Raw genomic sequence first — 6685 nt, forward strand, 5'->3', positions numbered from 1 at the left:
GAAAAATAATGGGATCTCATAAGAGTTTGGGTTTTTCACTCTGGACTCACATTCTGGGTAAAAGGAGATAAAAAAAAAAAAAAAAAAATCACTCTGGACTCACATTCTGGGTAAAAGGAGATAAAAAAAAAAAAAAAAACAAGTTTAAGAAATGATGAGATGCTGCAGACATAAAAGGCTTTACTGTTAGTGACATCATCACACCATGAATCAAACCTTTTTGTAGAAGGAAATTCTTAAACCTAAAGTGTAACTGTGCAGAAAGGCTAAAAGGATATAAATATTAAGATCCAGTGAGGTTAAAGTTTCTTTGACCAAATTTTTCCTTTGAATAGAAAACCAGGCTGAGCTCTCTCTCCGTCCTGGAACCCAGAAGGGATTGATGGTCTCTGTGAGGAGTTCAGATCTGCCTCTGAAAGGAAGCCTCCTTTTTCAGGAGAGCTTCTTTATACTCGGTAGAGCCCCTCGACCTCAGCTCCGCTGAATAGAGGAGATCCTCTCAAGCAAACCGGGATTCCCTCAGTCAAGATCTAAATATTCTGGTTGGAGGTTTATAGTTGGAACTAAGTTTACAATTTATTCCAGTTTTCTAGAAAAACCCCAGCTTTAAAAAAAATATATATAAATCCTTTAAGTCTTTGCAATCACATTCAAATCAGAGGTTTTAACATATTGCTTATTTCTTCATTTTAAGAATCAATGTGGTTAAACTTAACATTAAGATTAACTTTAGATCCATTTAATCTCTAAACAAATGCACATGGAAGCAGCAACATTTCCCATAATGCCTCAGTGCACCATGACCCATAAAGCAACAAATACATTTAAGAGACACTAATCATCATTTTTCATTTGATGGTCGTATTTATAGAAAAAATGGCAATTTTTTTTTATATTTGAAAGGTTATTTTTATATAATGCTAAAAATGAAGGTGAAAAACAGCACTTTGAGGCAGGATTCAGTAGGTTGGAGGGATGAAGGGGTGAATGCTCTGAGCTGAAGTCACCTGTTGATCTCACAGCTGCAGAGCTTTAACTCTTTTCAAGCACAGACCTCTGACTGTCTGTGGATGGGCTCTGTTCCACTAAAACCTCCTCTGTGGTTAAATATCTTGGAGCTTCTGCTGAACACGAACAACAGGGGGAGGAGTCTGGATGTGCAGGATCACACTAGTGACAGAAGTCGGGGGTCTTACTGGGAGGCTCTTGTTCCTATGGTAACTAATGGGCCACACTGAGAGAGGGGTCATGCATGTAGTAGATGAGGTAAAGATGCTGCAGCTGATGCCGTGGGCAGAAAATCAGAGTAGCTGAGTGTTTATTCACAGGAGGATGTTGGTGTTCTGGATCTCAGCTGAGCATCATCTCCACCGACTCACTGACCTGCAATCGAAAAGGAGGATAGAGAAGATGAAGAGGAACACAGAAGGCAGGAAAAGACGAGGAAGAAGTCCTCTGCAGAGATTGATGAGTGAGGTGTCTGTCAGGACACGTCTGCTGATTCAAACCAATTCCAGAGGCGACGAAAAGCCTCTCTGAAAGTGGAGAAGGCATCACAGCCGACCTCACACACCCAGCATGTCTGCTGTGCTGCAGGAACCTTCATCCTGCTGCCTCCTCTCCACTCACCACCTCCACCAGGAGCGGTAGGAGCAGCCCCATTTACTAACTGGGACATTTTATAGGCCAGGCTGAAAAAAACCCAAAAGACTAGAAGTGAAAACAGGAGATGAGGATGCTGTTAGAGAGGAGTCCTAAACCACTGCAAACATCTCTGATTACACCTGAGAGCCAGTTCAGCAGCAGGTCTGAGGCTGCTTCATCATCATCATCATCATCATCATCATCATCATCATCATCATCATCATCATCATCATCATCATCACCGCTGCTGTTCATCTAAAGCAGGGGTCACCAACCTTTTTAAGGCTGAGGGCTACTTCATGGCTACCAAGTCATAGGAAGGGCTACCAATACTGACCTATGAACTGGAGGGATCAGTGTTCACCTACAGTAAATCTCATCCATAAAAACTCATTTTTATTCTTATTTTATTATTTTATTCATTTCTAATTTTCTTTTTAATATTGTCATTTTGAAACCACTGAAATATGATGAATTAGTTAACATGATGAAATAATACATAAATGATTAAAAAGAAGAGCAACAGAATAAAAAAAAATTTAAACTCCACCCACTGAGTGAGTTCTTCTGTTTTCAGAAGACGAAGAGGGCCCCCCCATGTGGTCCTTGAGGGCCCCCGCGGGCATCGCATTGGTGACCTTGATCTAAAGCTTAACTCAGTTTACCAGTTTTACCTGATTATCTGTGGAAACTGAAATAAAAAAAAATGAAAAGTTAAACTTTTGGCATTAGAAAAACTAGAATGACAAAATAAAAACTACAGCAGCAACAACAGGATATATATGGACAACCAAAAGTGCCACAATTTAGTAAAAAGGAATAAATTACAACTGCTGGAAAGGAAAGATCTGGCCTTTTAGGATCTATTTCATGCGAAAAGTAGTTTTTTAAAAGCATTACCTGTTGAAGCCACTAGGTGGTGCCAACACAAACAAAGAGAATCTAACATGCAGGTATTTTAAAATGAGCCACAATTGTTTGTGTTGTGCAGGGAAAATGTTTTAGATATAAAGGTCATTTTTGATTCCATTAATATCTGAATAACTTTTACTGCTTTTAGTTATATATTTAACAAATAACTATAATTATTAAGAAGAAATGCATGAAAAATCATGTATCTAATACATCATACTGATAGCATATTAAAAGCTTTCATTTGACATTTTTGAGCAGTCATTTTTTAAGACAGGTAACTAAGATTTAAGCTAATACAGCTAATGCTTGAAAATAGAATCTGAAAAAAAATATGGTTTAGGTAGTGATAATGTGGATACAATAAAAAAGCAAGGTAGAGATTTTACCAAATAAGTAATTATAACGTAGAAACGATTACATTAGTTTGTAATTATGTGGATTATATTTTCTCGAAGTGCCATGTTTTACTGAGGGATTCTCCATCATATAAAAAGAGTTGCGGATATCAGCTCAGTTTTTATTGTTTTTATAAAGAGCTGTTGATCTCAATTCCCACATTTTTTAAACTATAAAAGTATCAAGGAATTGTTTCAGAACCTTACTTTGTCATAAAATCTAGATTACTTATAAACCGCAGAACATCTCTGTGCAGATTAAGCTTTAAATTTTATTTAAAAACTGCTGAGTCAAGATAGTGAAATCCTACACTACCTACATCTTGTAGACATCCCAGACAAGCAGTAAAGAGATAAAAAATAATTAGAAAAATGAAACGAGAAGAATTTCCTCAGCAATCAGTAAAGAGGCCAAACAGATGATGGTACCGAAAACACACCCCTGTGGAGCTCCGCAGTGAGTTTTCAAAATATCCACAAAATTTAATCGGTTGAATTTCTTAGAGCAGCATGAAAAATGTTTGCGTTCTTTCTCTGGTAAGTCCAGGTTTCCTGTGATGGGTTTGAATTCTGGGCTCTTGGGGCAACAAATGAAGGTTTGACATCTGAGTCCCATTTAGATGCTAAAAGAGACAAACTTCATTAATGACGGTTTAATGAAGAATCCCCTTGAACTTGCAGGCATAGCAGCTGTGTGTTTAGCTCTGATAAACACCTTTACATGTTTCTGTTAAAACAATCCAACACTCTGAGCACAGCCTCAGCAATGCCCTGGTTTTCAGCTCTCCATCTTTCTCGCTCAGTCCACCTCTGAAGGCATATTAATCATAACAGTTTCCCACATGTTTTTTCTCCTACTCCTCTTCTTTTTCTTCGTTGCTGGAGGCAACTGGGTCACCATCAACTGTAGGAGCACTTTCAGGGAGCTGAAGGGCTACCAGAGCAAACCATCATGCAGATTTCCTTCTTTTATTAGAACCAAGTCTGAGCGGCTTCCATCTCAGGCCTGGGAATCCAAAACTAGGTGACTTCAGGTTGCAGTGAAACAGCAGGGCTCACTTTTTTTCAGATCTGCATGATTCATCCCAATCAGCAGTACAATCAGGAGGATAATCTCGTGCAATGTGGGCTTTCATTGCTTAGGATGAAACAGAGATCTAATTCACATCTGATCGGAGGCTGAAGAACAGAAGCAGAAAGAAGCAGTTAGCCTGAGGAAAGGCCACCCAGCTCCTCAGCTCCGCCTCAAACAGGACGTCATGTTGAATGAGATGAGATCCAGGCTTGAAAAGAAAGAAAAGGGAACTTCTTCATTAATGATTTAGAACTTTAAAGCCTCGACTCGAAGGGAATAAATTAGTGATCACTTCCTGCTGCTGAAACAACTGGAAAAAAATGGAAACACTTGTGAAAAAAACCTATGAGCAGCAGAGAGCTTGGAGGAGACAGATCAGGAGAACAATTATGCAATAATTCTGCAGCTGGACCCTGGCAGACGCTGCCCTCTTGTGGCTAAATATGCACATGACATGAAGCATTAAAAAGTCCTGGTATAGCAATGAACTTTTAAAATCTATAAATTCTATTTCAAACAGTGGAATAAAATTAAAGAGTCTTTTAACCTAAAGAGTAGGAGATACAGTTATGATCAAACTTTCCTTTAAGTCGTCTTTTGGATCTGTAAATAGAATAAAGCTTACATAAGGATTTTTTTCATCACTGAACATGTTAACCTTTCAAGTTTAAATCTATTCATGTTTTAAAGTCCAACAGAGAAATATTTGAACACTTTGGAACTGTTTTTTTAATGAAAGATGACATCGGTGTTACTTCAGGTAAACTTACCTGTTCGATGGTGTAGAGAGAAAAGCAGAATGGGCAGTTCCTCAGCTCGTCTCTGTTCTCCATCCCACCCATAGGTGACGTCATGGCGATGGCATGAAACTGAAGCTCATGTTTAAAGTGAGCCGGATGCAGCAGGCTGTATGAGAAGCTGCAGCAGGAATGTTTTTCCCAGTCTCTCTAGTTTTTACATGAACTTCAGTGTAAAGCCATCACTAACGCTTCCGTAACCATAAACCCAAACTAACACCAGCTATATACACGTTACCAAGCACTAAAGCTACCAACACAGACTTTAAAGGATTGCATTTTCATTGCAGGCTATGTGCATCACGACCAAAGATCTGCCTCCAGTCATGCACCGTGTGCGACGATGTATGAGGAACTGCAGCGACGCAGCTTCTTCTGTCTACCATCACAAACATAAACATCCAGATTGTGACTGTTTGAGCATCTTCATAAGATGTGAATCAAGCTGCCTGGTAAAGATGGTTATAGTATAGGGTTGTCACGATACTAAACTTTTCAACTCGATACCGATACTAAGTAAAATATTCGATACTCGATACCCTTTTCCATACAACAAGAATAAAAACAAAGACTCTAAAATTCAACAGAAATCTTTTCATTACTAAAAAAATACAAGAAATAAATAAAAAAAAAAAAAAAAAAAAAAATATTGAGAGGGTATACGCTGCACAAAATAAAAAAAAAGCGAGAAAAAAAAAACAAAAAAAAAAAAAAAAAATCCTCCTTCGGCGACGATGTGCAGAAAAAACAATGACACTGGCCAAACCAGTTAAACAAAAATAATTTTCAGCAGCTGCACCTCTTACAAAAAAAGTCTGTGTGATTGAATAATTCTGTGCATTTTTCAGTTTCAGTGTTCAGAAAGTGCATTTTCCACTATTCTGCACTTTAGATGGCTGTATCGATACTTTTGAAAATGAGCATTGTATCCGGATACAACGTTTCAGTATCGATACTTTTTTGAGTATCAATACTTTTGACAACCCTATTATAGTATTACTTACAACAGCTGCTTTCTGGGGGGCGCTATAGCAACAAGCTAGTCCATTTAGTGGCATAGTGCTGAAAACAAAGAGGAGAGGTGGGGTGTGTTTGATTTCAGAGGCTGCATCCTTGACACGCAAAGCAGGCAAAGAATGGATGCCGGACTTCTCACTACTGTTCTAGATGCTAATAACGTTTCTGAGGAGCTTCAGCAGCAGTACCGTCGTCTCCGATATCAGATTTATATTCCCCAAACTGCAGAGATATTGGAATCTGAGCTTAAATGTCAGCCAACGCCATTTACACAGCTATTTAAAACAACTATTTTCATTCATTTCAGACGGAACTGTTCACATACTTGGATTAAAATGCACTTCCAATATTGATCACTGTTCGGCGCCATTTCCTTTTTTTCCCTCTGAGCACGGAGAAGCCGGCTTACTTGGACTCGCAATGAATCCTGGGATAACCGAGGCTACGTAGGATACACTGGAACTGCCCTCAACACGGTTAAAAAGAAGAATGCTTTTTTGATGGAACTTTTGCATCTTTTGCACAGGTACGTTTCGAGTATAATCTTCCCCCGTCGAGTTTTTTCCGTTATCTGCAGGTAGGGGACTATGTTAGGAAAAATTTATCGGATTTTGGAACTTTAACAAAACATGAAACCCTAGAGGAAATAAATAAATTTGATCCCGTCAGTCGGTAGGCTGTGTCTCACTTTTATAAGATTTTTTAACAATATATGCGTAGACACAACCAGGATTAAAAAGGCATGGGAGGATGAGTTGGGGCAACAGTTATCTGAAGATCTGTGGGAGGAGGGTTTGAAAAGTATTCAATATTGTTTAGTCAATGTCAGACATAATCTCATA

The sequence above is a fragment of the Cyprinodon variegatus genome, unplaced genomic scaffold (genome assembly GCF_000732505.1).
Source record: "Cyprinodon variegatus isolate N-32 unplaced genomic scaffold, C_variegatus-1.0 Scaffold716, whole genome shotgun sequence".
Lineage (NCBI taxonomy): Eukaryota > Metazoa > Chordata > Actinopteri > Cyprinodontiformes > Cyprinodontidae > Cyprinodon > Cyprinodon variegatus.